At 35.0% G+C, this 11457-nt stretch overlaps 1 pseudogene; it reads left to right on the top strand.

The window, feature by feature from the left end:
* The first annotated feature begins 10216 nt into the window (after positions 1–10216).
* On the top strand, positions 10217–11023 carry LOC100254812 (E3 ubiquitin-protein ligase DIS1-like; annotated as a pseudogene).
* Positions 11024–11457: the final 434 nt, after the last annotated feature.

Raw genomic sequence — 11457 nt, 5'->3', positions numbered from 1 at the left:
CTTTTTGCTCTTATTAATTTTTAAAATCTCAAAACTTTTTTTTTCATTTTTAACCAATGAGTAAGTTTCGTTCCCTAATATCTTCTTTCATTCTCTTCCAAAAACTAAGGACCTATTTGGTAACTAAGCAGTTATCAAATTTGTCTTTCTTATTTTTTGTTCTAAAGAACAGAAAATTGTCCTTTAAAACAATTTTCAAACAGACCCTAGATGTTTTATGGATCCCAAATTCTTTCCTTTCTAACACCAATCAAAGACCATCTTCTTATTTCTATATTTAAAATTTTCCTTTTTTTTAAGGAAAACAAATAAATAGGTCATGCCAATTATCACATAATTCATTTAAATAAAATAAAATAAAATAAAAGCTTTCAAAAATTAAAATTATTTTAAAAACCAAAATTGTGTAAATAAATTATTTGTCAATTCATATATAATTCAACTTAATCCATTTATTAAATAAAATTATACGGGTCAAATTACTTATCTAATAATAGGCTGTCTTAGAATTGAATAAACTTTATAATATGTTACACTCAATTGACATGATCCATTGCAATCCCTAAGCAGGATAACTATAGTATTACCTACAACCATGACATTAATTTAAAAGTACTCCAAATAAGAGATATGTAACAGCATAAATTTTGATTGCACCACTTTTACTTGAAGGCATGCCTAGCAAGTGGTTTGAAAAATCAGTTCCGTCAGTCTTTCTTGCACCCTTGAAGTCTCTATGCCAATTCTGGAACTAACAGCCTGAAAGATTCAATGAAATGACCTATGTTGATACCGAAAAGACTTGGCCCCTCAACTAATTGTCCAACAGCTTAATTTATGTATATATATTACATACCTGGACAGAAAGTGTATAGAAGATCTTGTCGCCCACAATGGAGTAGCTAAGAGCAACAACTTGAGCTGCTTCTTCCACAAGAACATCGATTACTTGATACAGCATGAACTTCTTATTTAATCCACTAGTCAGACATACCTGTAAAATAGAACCCAAGTCGCATACTGCGATCACAGATGACCTTGAGCCAGTGCCACCAGTCATATCAGGATTGCCTTCAACTCGTTGCTTCCTTTACTTCAGCATCTCTACCCTTTCTTTCGATTGCTTTACATGAGTGATGGCATGATCCAACAACTCAGGTAACGAAACCTACAAATTAATATGTATTCATGCAGTAACTTCATTAATTAATTAATTAATTAAGACTTCACAATAAAGAGAGGAATAGAGGGTAGTTAGCACTTTGCAGTAAAAGAGTACCTTGGAGGGTCGGGTAGGAATAAGGAAAGCAAGCCTAGAAAATAGATCTTTCATGTACATCCTTCGTTCTCTTTCTACTGCCTTTCGATCAACTTGGGTTAAGTTACTTCCATGGCGTGGCATACTTTCTAAATCTTCAAACAACACCTGCAGTTGAGGAACCCAGATAAAATATGGTAGTGCAGAGGGTAAACTTGACTGAATGATACGCACAAGACATGAATATACACATGATCATCGCTGGTGAAAGAGACAGTCAACAAGAAATGTGAATACGATCTTGTAGGCGTGCAGTCGCGGAAACACATTGGGCAGGGACGGATGATGGGTTGATGACTTGGGAAGACGTGGTAGACATTTTAGGGAAATATATATTCTGATGCAAATGTAAATAAAGAAATAGTACAAATAAATAAATTGGTATAAAAATAAAATATGTGTAATAACCTAAAATTTGTATATAACTTAGTGTTGTTTATACTTTTTCAATTTAAGTTATTTAAAAATTAATATAAAATAGAAACTCTCATTCAAAGAAAGAAAATGGTAAAAATTAAACAACAAATCAAATTTTAAATAATCGAATTTGTATTTCCCAACTTTTGATCAAGACTTAATTATTTCTTTCTTTCTAATAAAAAAATTATTTATCTTTGAATTTTAGATCTTTGGCTATTATTAATTAAGAGATTATTAAAAGAGCTTCATGTTTTTGTACAAGAAGAATATACAATGAAAATAAATTATCTCAACTTGAATTTTATTGATTTGAAGAATAATATAAGTACAATCTCTATTTTGTCTTTTGATTCTTTCTTTATTATTGTCCATCAAGGGCTTGAAGAAGCTCATTCTCAAATAGTTTAATCTTAATTTAGGGTTTCGCTTAATTTATTTTTTAATATTAATTTGACTTGAGTCTTATTTTGACTAGGGTCTTAACCTGGTTTAGACCTCGGCTTAAGTTAGATCTTACTATTACTTAAACTATGATATGACTCAACCCTTAATATAATTTAAACTTTAATTTGATTTGGGTATTGGTGTGACTTGAATTTTGGCTTAATTTAAATTTTGATGCGACATGGATTTTAAAAAAAATTTGACTCTAGTAAATGGGGTATTTAACTATTTGAATACACTTTGAACAAATTAAAATTTTGTTAAATAAAGAAATTTTGGATCTCTTTTAGGAACTCTCCACCAATAACTTGTCCCAAAGGGTTTAGAATAACTCTATTTATACGGATTAAAACATTGTATTTGAATAGTTTTTTAATTCCTTAGACCTAAATAAATCTAATATTTAGGGAGATTTCAAAGACCATTGCATTTGATAGTTTGAAATATTATTCTTCAATAAATATATATATATATATATATATATATATATATATATATATATATATTAAAAATTTTAGAAAACTATATTCGACAATCTACCACAATTAATAATTATTCTTCCAATGGTAAAAGTTTATCATTTATTATTTTCATTAATCGAAGCTATAATTTCTTTTTTGCCAATCCAAATTTTCATGTTAGTGCAAATCATGTGGAGGTTGATTATTATTTCGTTCCTAAACAAATTTGTAGAGAGAATTTTTGTGTACAACCATATAAAATGAATGACCATATTCAAGCCGCACCAATTCCGTTATAGACGAGTTGAAAGTTGAGGAGTCGTCATCTTGGAGGGCATATATGGTATGAGTTGCTATAATTAGCTTTTGACCCAAAATTTATTGTCTGGTTATAAGTCAAACCAACTTAGAAAATTCTTTAATTCGTGGACGTTAAGAAACATGTGTTTAGCGATGAGGAGTGTGATTGACTCATTGCTAGATGCGCACATAGAACTAGAACAGCTGCGTCTTCATAGACTTCTCTTTTGTTTTTATTATTATTTTTTAAATAGAAAAAATAAGTAGATTTTGAATTATGCTCATATTTATTAATTATATCTGATAATTTTATTTCAGTTTTTTAAAATTTTAGCAAAATAAAATTTCAAACATATTTGATACTTATATTATAATAATAATAATAATAATAATAATAATAAAGGAAAATGGAAAATGAGATGAGAAGTAACAGAGAAAAGGCAAAGGGAAAAGCTTTACATGAGGAGGAGATTCCTTGAATGGAGGCTCAAGGTGTATGAGGAAAAGTCAAAAAGAAATATATGGAGGAGGAAGAACCAGAGGAGTTCATGGGGAGAACTGGGCCTGTTTTTGGGAGAAAAAATGGGAAAAAAAGTTTGAATTTTGCTAAATGGGCCAAGAATGTGGGACATTGTCAAGGATTTTGGGAGCAATTTTGAAGAGAAAAAACAAAACAAAAAAAAAGTGAGAAAACTTAAAAGAAAAAGTTATAGTGCATTCGACGGAAGATATTTTCTAGAAAAAAAAAAAGAGCGACTCCTTGATTATGGATTTTCGGGTCCAAGGGGTGTGGGACCCTCTCTACGAGGTCATTTTGAAGTCCTTCATTCTTTTGCGATTGTTCGGGAGTGCAAGCCATCTAGAAGATCACTGTAATACCCAGGTTTTTAAGGACACATCAGATTCTAGGAGCATAAAGTTTTTCATAAAATTGTGAGTCAAATGGTCAAAAAGAGTAATGAAGATCCACGTGTTAATTTTGGATTGGCAGAATTTGAAATATTTTGTTGGTCAATTAGGCGAGTTAAAAAATTTGTGCCACGTCAACTTTATGGTAGAAAATTTCTTAGAATCGTAGAAATCGAAAATTTGTGGAAACAAAAAACGAAAACGAAAATAAAAAGGAATTAATTAAAATTAACTAGAACTAATTAAGTAAAAATTAAATTAAATTGCTTAATAATAAAATTGAGAAAATTAAATTTTTGGATTGGTGTTTAATAAATTAATTTGTGTGTTGTTAAAAAAAATGAAATGAAATGAATTGGAAATGAAATAAAAAGAAAAAGAAAATAATTAAAAGGCTTTTGGTGTGGGGGCTTGGCTGGTGGTTGGATTAAAAACAAAGGAATTGGGTTTTTAAAAAGGAAAAGAGAAAAATGATAGAGAGTGGCAGAAAGGAGAGCTCTCGGCATTGAGGGGAGAAGTTTTATGCCGGTTGTTTGGATGGCCGAACATCGTTCGTTTCACATGAAATTTTGAGGAAGTGTTCTACTCGACGAGATGAACAATTCTACGATGGCTGATCTTGATTTTAACGGTCTGATTCGTAGATCTGTTGTAGGGAAACCTAACCCTAAAAATTTAACTAAATGCGTTTTTCCTTGAAAAAAATTGTAGATCTTGTCATTATGAGTGGAATAGGTAATGTTTGTGATATAGGAATTTTATTGGATGATTAGGATTATTTTTTTGAAATTTTGTGATTTCGGGAAATTTTGTTTGGATGATAGATGATTGTTTTTGGGTTGTTAAAATTATTGGAATTGTTTAAAAATTACGAAATTGTGGTATAAGTTATAATTTATTGATATGTGAATTTTTTAGAATTTGTTGGAATATTTTTGGTGATTTTATTATGGAAAAATAATTATATTTGATTCTTGGAAATTATTGGAATTATTGAAAATTTTCGAAATTGTGATATAGATTATAATTTATTTGATACGAACCTCAATCGACACGCTTTGAGACTCAACAAACAGTATTGGAATAATTGCCCAAGAAAGCTAAAATACAGATTTTTGATAGAACCCTGACCCAACGTTTATAAGTGAAATGCGAACCAAAAGTATAAGTAACAAACCTTGACCCAATGATTACAATGGAATCACGAACCGAAGGTATAAAGTTTGAACGTCATAAGGAAGAATCCCTGATAAGTTCACAGTTCTTGAAGAACCAAAAGAAGAGCAAAGCCTCACATTTTCTGATTGTTTTATTCAATAAAAATTATCCCCTATTACAATGAGTGCATGCTATTTATATGTCATGAAAAAAACTTACTAAATATTAAAACCCTAAATAAAAGTTGATTTGGTCTGAAATTAGTAAATCCAAAATAGGAAAATAGCTAAAAAAACGTACTAAATATTAAAACCCTAAATAAATGTTGATTTGGTATGAAATTATTAGCATATCCAAAATAGGAAAATAACTAAAAAAACGTTCTAAATAATAAATGCCCAAAATTAAGGTAGATTTGGCTTGAATTTAGAAGCTCTAGAATAGGAAATAACTTATATGAAGCTGGAAAGTTAATCAGTCATTAATCCACGCCCAATCAAGCCAAATTAGCCCTCAATAGCTTGGATTAAATTTATTACACCTTCATCTTCCTTTGGGTCAAGCTTGGAATGTCCTACATTAGAATCAACCCAAATCTCTTGAATTAGCCCATTAAGTGCTTTTTTGATCTTTTTAGATCTTGCTTTAGTAATAGGCCCAACTGGAACATGCAATGGATCCTTGAATGCTTGTTGATTCTCATCATTATTGATATGTGAATTTTTGAGAATTTTTTGGAATATTTTTGGTAATTTTGTTGTGGAAAAGTAATTATATTTGAGTATTGAAATTATTGGAATTGTTGGGAAATTTTGGAATGTGGTATGATTGTAATTCCAATGATATTGGTGATACTTGTGAATGAGAGTAATTAACCTCATGGAATGCATTTGCACCATGATTGTGTGAAGAAAGGATAAGAACTGTGAAAAGTGCATGAAATGGCAAAAGAAAGAGAAAAATGAATAGTGATGAAAAGTAAACGCTCATGTGAGGCGAATTAAGAAGGGAGAGAGATCCCTAGGGTGAAAGACCCAAAAGTTTACCCCGGAAAGACTCCGAATGGGGAGTGTATTTGGGTACGGACGCGTATCCTTTGGTGAAAGCTCGAGAACAATAGTGCATTGTATGACTATGTGTCACATGTTCATATGTATTTCAATTATTTGTTGAAAATTATGGAATTGTGTATAATTATAGAGATTAAAATATGTGGCTTAATCAATGTTGATGAATGTTTCTTTTGTGCTCATTAAAACTTAGTAATCCCTATTAACCCCTTGGGTGTTGGGCACCCTACTGAGCAATGTGGAATGCTCACCCTTTCATTTTTACATCTTTTTAGATACAGATATCACTCCTGAGGATCCATAGGTGGGACAAGGAGGACTTCAAGATGATCCTAGAGGTTTTGGAGTGGCCTAGTGGAGTGTGGTGTATTTGTTGTGTTGGTTGTAATGGAACTTGTTTTAGCAAACTGTGAACTATGCATTGTAATGAGAACCTATTTTGGTTAAATTGTTTAACTAGGAACTTTTATTTTTGGACTATAATGATAATTATTATATCTTGTTGTTTTTGGGTAGTGATTGAGATATTGTTAGTTGGTGGGAACTCTAGTGTGATGTATGTGTAAAAAAAAAAAAATTCAAAGCGTTTTGGTTGACTGCAAGCGTGGATTAGAAGGAACCCTTAGGGTCAAACCTTTGACCTGGGGTCATGGGCCAAATTTTGGGTCGCCTGGAATTTGGGTCATGACAATCACTTTTAGTCATATGACCCAACGACCCTAATGTCGAGTGACTAGTCCATCCCAAAGTGGGTCAGACGGAAAAATCTTATACAAATGCAGCAAGACCGGTGTCCAATTGTCTTCCACATTGTAGACCCCCATTTTTAGGTGTATTTTGTGTAGATTATTTTTCTAGGTGGAGGGCTCTTAAAGAGCCACATGTTGCCTCAAGAAAGGCCATTAGGGAATCACATTAGTGGGTTGAAAGGAGAATAAGAGAATGACACGTGTTATGGGAATATTGAGAAACGGTTTTTTTGAAGATAGAGAGGAGTGTGTTGGGTTGCTTGAGGGGCAAGACAACTCAAGAGAGAAAAAAACTAGAAAGAAAGATAACCAAGAAAAGAAAGAGTGAGGTTGTTAGAGAGGGGGGTGTGTTTGTTGCTGGATAAAGAGGAACCCGGTTGTAGCTGAGAGAAGACTGAAAAAAATATCAGTTGATGAAGGAAGGGTGTTGTTGGTTACTTGGTGAGGAGAAACCAACTTAAGGGAGATTACCTGAGAAAGAGAGAGTTTCTTAGGAAGCAAGGATAACTAAAGAAAGGGAGGAGAAGAACTGACTGAACTTGGAAGGGAGAGTTGGTTAGAGAGAGGAGGAAACACACAGAGGAATCATCTTGAAAGAGGGTGACACAAGTATTATTTCTATAAGATGTCGATTTTTTCGTGTTCATGCCATTTTATTGTGTTTTCTGGGTATTATGAGATTCTATTTTGATGTTTGAATGTGAGCATGGGAGACTCTTACATATTTTTTTTATAGTATTTGAGTTTGTTCACACCCATTTTGTGTTTGATTCCTAACCTGTCTTTTGGGCTTAGTTTTGAGATTTTTTATGAGATGTTGGCCGTCACGACTGGATTTCCCTCTTAAACCTATTTGAAATCCATTTTGGCCCATCCTTGCATCTAAGCTCGTTGATTGAAACATGAAACGCAGCTTTTATGGGTCATGTTTATTCCTACTCTGTGTTCAGTTTTGTTACCTTTCTCTGTTTTTGGTATCCTATCTTTTATACATTAGTTTGTACATCCCTACTTGAAGGAGTCGGGCACTGCAGACACAAAACATTGGCTAGAGGGTGAAAAGGGTTGTAGCAGCTCGTTGGTTTGTGAGGTTACTTAGGATGAACTGTGGGTATTACTGAAAGAAAATCTTAGCTCGTGGGTGTTGAGGGTGAATGAAGTTCCTTCAAATGGTGAGCAGCATTATTGATCTAATGGATGTGGGGATGACATAGAAAATGCATGTATTATGGAAGCTGGCTGAGTTCTGCAACGATGAGTCAAGTTCCATGATAGCAAAGGCCTCAATGCAGTCCATTTTGATCTTAAACCCTAGCAACTGAAGAAAGTGAGGTGTATCACTGGGGCCAAAAAGGTTTTACTGTTTGTTGTGGGACTTCAAGCTATCAAGGACTCGAAGGGAAGTGCTGATAATCATCGTAGCAACAAAATAAATGCATCTCTAAGTGATAGTGGGCGCAAACCTATAAATCCATGTGTGTCCATGTATTTACACCTTCCTCTCACCATTTTCCTAACCTTCATATCCCAATACACCTATTACCATACTCATCTCTTTATCTTTCTTACCAATCTAACCCATCTATCTCATCACTACCTTCCATCACCCAATCCACCATTCATTCCCCCACTTGTTTATTTTTTTATCCCCTCATGTACATGAAGTCCCATGCATACATCGTCACCCTTCATCCATTATACCCCTCACCATACCCATATTCTTACCACCTACCTCATCCCCCACCATTCATTTCCTATCCTCCCACGTGCATGTAGTTTATGCACATGACCCCCTAGCATTCTTCCCAAGCCTTCTCATGAAATTCATTTCCCACCTAAACCAAATCCCATGCCCACATCCTCCTACACCATTCATAACCATCTTTCATGCCTATTATGCCCACTTCTCTCACTAGCTTCTTCACCATTTCCACCCATTAATTTTTTATCCAACCCTAATACAAGTAACCCATGCGTGCATGGCCATCCAAACTCTTTTAGAAGCCCTCCGCCAAAGCCTTTCCTCTGTCAAACCCGGATCTCAAGCCAATCTTCTCTATATCCCCCTTTCTCCATCCTTCATGCCCATCAAACTCACCACCGTACTCCTCATTTTCATCTCATATTCGACACCACATCCAGTATCTCTCCTGAAAGAGGAATCTATCCCGGAGAAGAGGGATCTTTATATATAGTACTATTGTAGTTGTTGAAGAACCAATCAATCCTTCTGTTAATGGGAAATATACTCGACATTTAATCAATGGACAATTTGTGGATGTCGCATCTAGGAATACTTTTAAGACGTTGGACCCCAGGATAGGGAAGGTGGTTGCTAATGTTGCTGAAGGTGATGTGGAATATATTAATCGAGCTTTCTTGGCTGCTCGAAAGACATTTGATGAGGGACCATGCCCAAGGATGACTCCTTATGTGAAATTTAGGATAAGCTTGCGTTTTGTTGATCTGCTTAAAACATAATGATGAGATTGCAGCATTTGAAACTTAGGATAATGGGAAGCCATATGAACAGGCTGCAAAGGTTGAAGTTTCTTTGATGATAGGTTTGGTACGGTACCATGCAGGCTAGGCAGATAAAATTTATGGTCTCACATTTTTTGCAAATGGAGTGCATCAGATGCAAATTTTGCATGAATCCATTGACATTGTTGGGCAAATTATTTCCTGGAATTTTCCACTTCTCATGAAGTCCATGGATATTGATAAGGTTGCAAATTTCCCATTCCCAACTCCGTTTGATTCCATCACCTTGGCAGAAGCAGAACGATGCTTGAAGGCTCTTGAAGCACTTAATAGCAAAGGAAGACCGACACCTCTTGCGAATGCTATGACACATTATCCCTTTGAAAGAAACCAAGGCTTACCTTATCTTTCCTACTATTAATGGAAACTCATAACAAAAAGAAAGGGTTAAGGACAAGTAATTGTTTCTATGATAAATCTGATGTTGAAAAGAATCACATAGCAACTTCCCATACAGTGACCACAGAAAAGCTTGATGTTACTTCTGTTTTGGGGTTGCATCTCATGTCCCAACAAGGGTCAATGACATATTGTGGGAGTAGTTCTTCATTGAGAATCCTAGTTCATCCACGGAAGAAGTTCAGTTAGAAAGAAAGGATGATGAAAGCATGAAGAATGAAGGAAAGCTTGGTGATCATGGCAGGTTTTGGTGGAATATGGCAACCAGCTCAAGCGTAGCATCTTTGAAGCTTATTTTGGCATTCTTCAGGGATTCAAGAATTCTAGGCCCGAGCTAATGTTGCCTCATGCTGAAAAGCTTTTGCAATTCATTGAATCGGTCTCCGGAGACAAGTACAGGGTGGAAAGTGTGATTTGGAGAGTAAACAGCATGCCATACTTTTAATGGCATCTGGGAATACATATTCTGATGACATGTGGAGTAAATCTGAGGTTATTGATCCTCCTCAAAGTGAAGATATGATGGAAGTCAGTGAACATGTGAATGATCCAGTTCACACTACTCTGAAACCTAACGTGACCATTTCTAGTAGTGTGCAGGAGTTACTAGAATATCCCGTGTGCTTAAATGCTATGTACTATCCCATCCATCAGTGTTCAAATGATCACACATGGTGTTCTAGATGCAAATCTAGGGTGCATAATCGATGTCTCACTTGCATGCATGAACTTGGCAATATCAGATGTCTCGTCTTAGAGAGGATAGTTATGTCCCTTGAACTTCCATGTAAATATCAGAGTTTTGGGTGCTTAGGCACATATCCTAATTACAACAAGCTAAAACACGAATCTCAGTGTGTCTATAGACCCTATTACTGCCCCTATGCTGGACCAGAATGCACAGTCATTAGTAACATTCCTTATCTAGTGACTCACTTAAAAGATGATCGTAAAATTGACACGCACAATGGCAGTACTTTCATCCATTGCTATGTCAAATCAAATCCTCATGAGGTTTTCAGTTTCTTGGGTCAGTACTTCTGTCTACATTTTGAAGCTTTCCAACTATGAATAGCATCAGACTATATAGCATTCTTGAGGTTCATGGGTGATGACAATGAGGCAAAGAGTTGCAGTTATAGTCTAGAGGTGAAAGGGACTGGCAGGAAGATGATTTGGCAAAGGGTGCCTAGAGGCATAAGGGACAACCACAGAAAGGTTCCTGGCTACAACTATCTTAAGCATGTGTGATGGCTAGGAAGAAATCAGGCTACAACTATCTCAAGTGGTTCTCGATCTAAAACCAACATTGGGATAGCCACTCAATGATGTTTGCCTAACCCTGCAAACGAAGCAAATGACCAGTATCTTGCTAAGCTTAGAATAGGACCTTTTTCTTATGGTCTTGTGGTGCTGTATGTTTGTGACAATGGCTCAGTTTTTAGTCCCGATATGCTTGATCTTACAGGAAGAGGGTCTCATTGAGAAGTTTGCAGTTGGTGTCTCTATGGTTGCCCCACCTTCATTGGTTATCTCATACCCAATCCCAGTACTCACATCCCAGGCCCACTTGTATAATTTTGGTTTGCATGGCCACCTTTGGGCCACATGGCTTTCTTTCATTTCTTCATCTTTGATTTTAAAAATAATTTCTCAAACCTCATTTTGCAAAATAATTTTCCCAA

This window comes from Vitis vinifera, chromosome 1 (assembly GCF_030704535.1).
Source record: "Vitis vinifera cultivar Pinot Noir 40024 chromosome 1, ASM3070453v1".
Taxonomy (NCBI): Eukaryota; Viridiplantae; Streptophyta; class Magnoliopsida; order Vitales; family Vitaceae; genus Vitis; species Vitis vinifera.
This window is presented reverse-complemented; position numbering and strand designations above follow the sequence as displayed.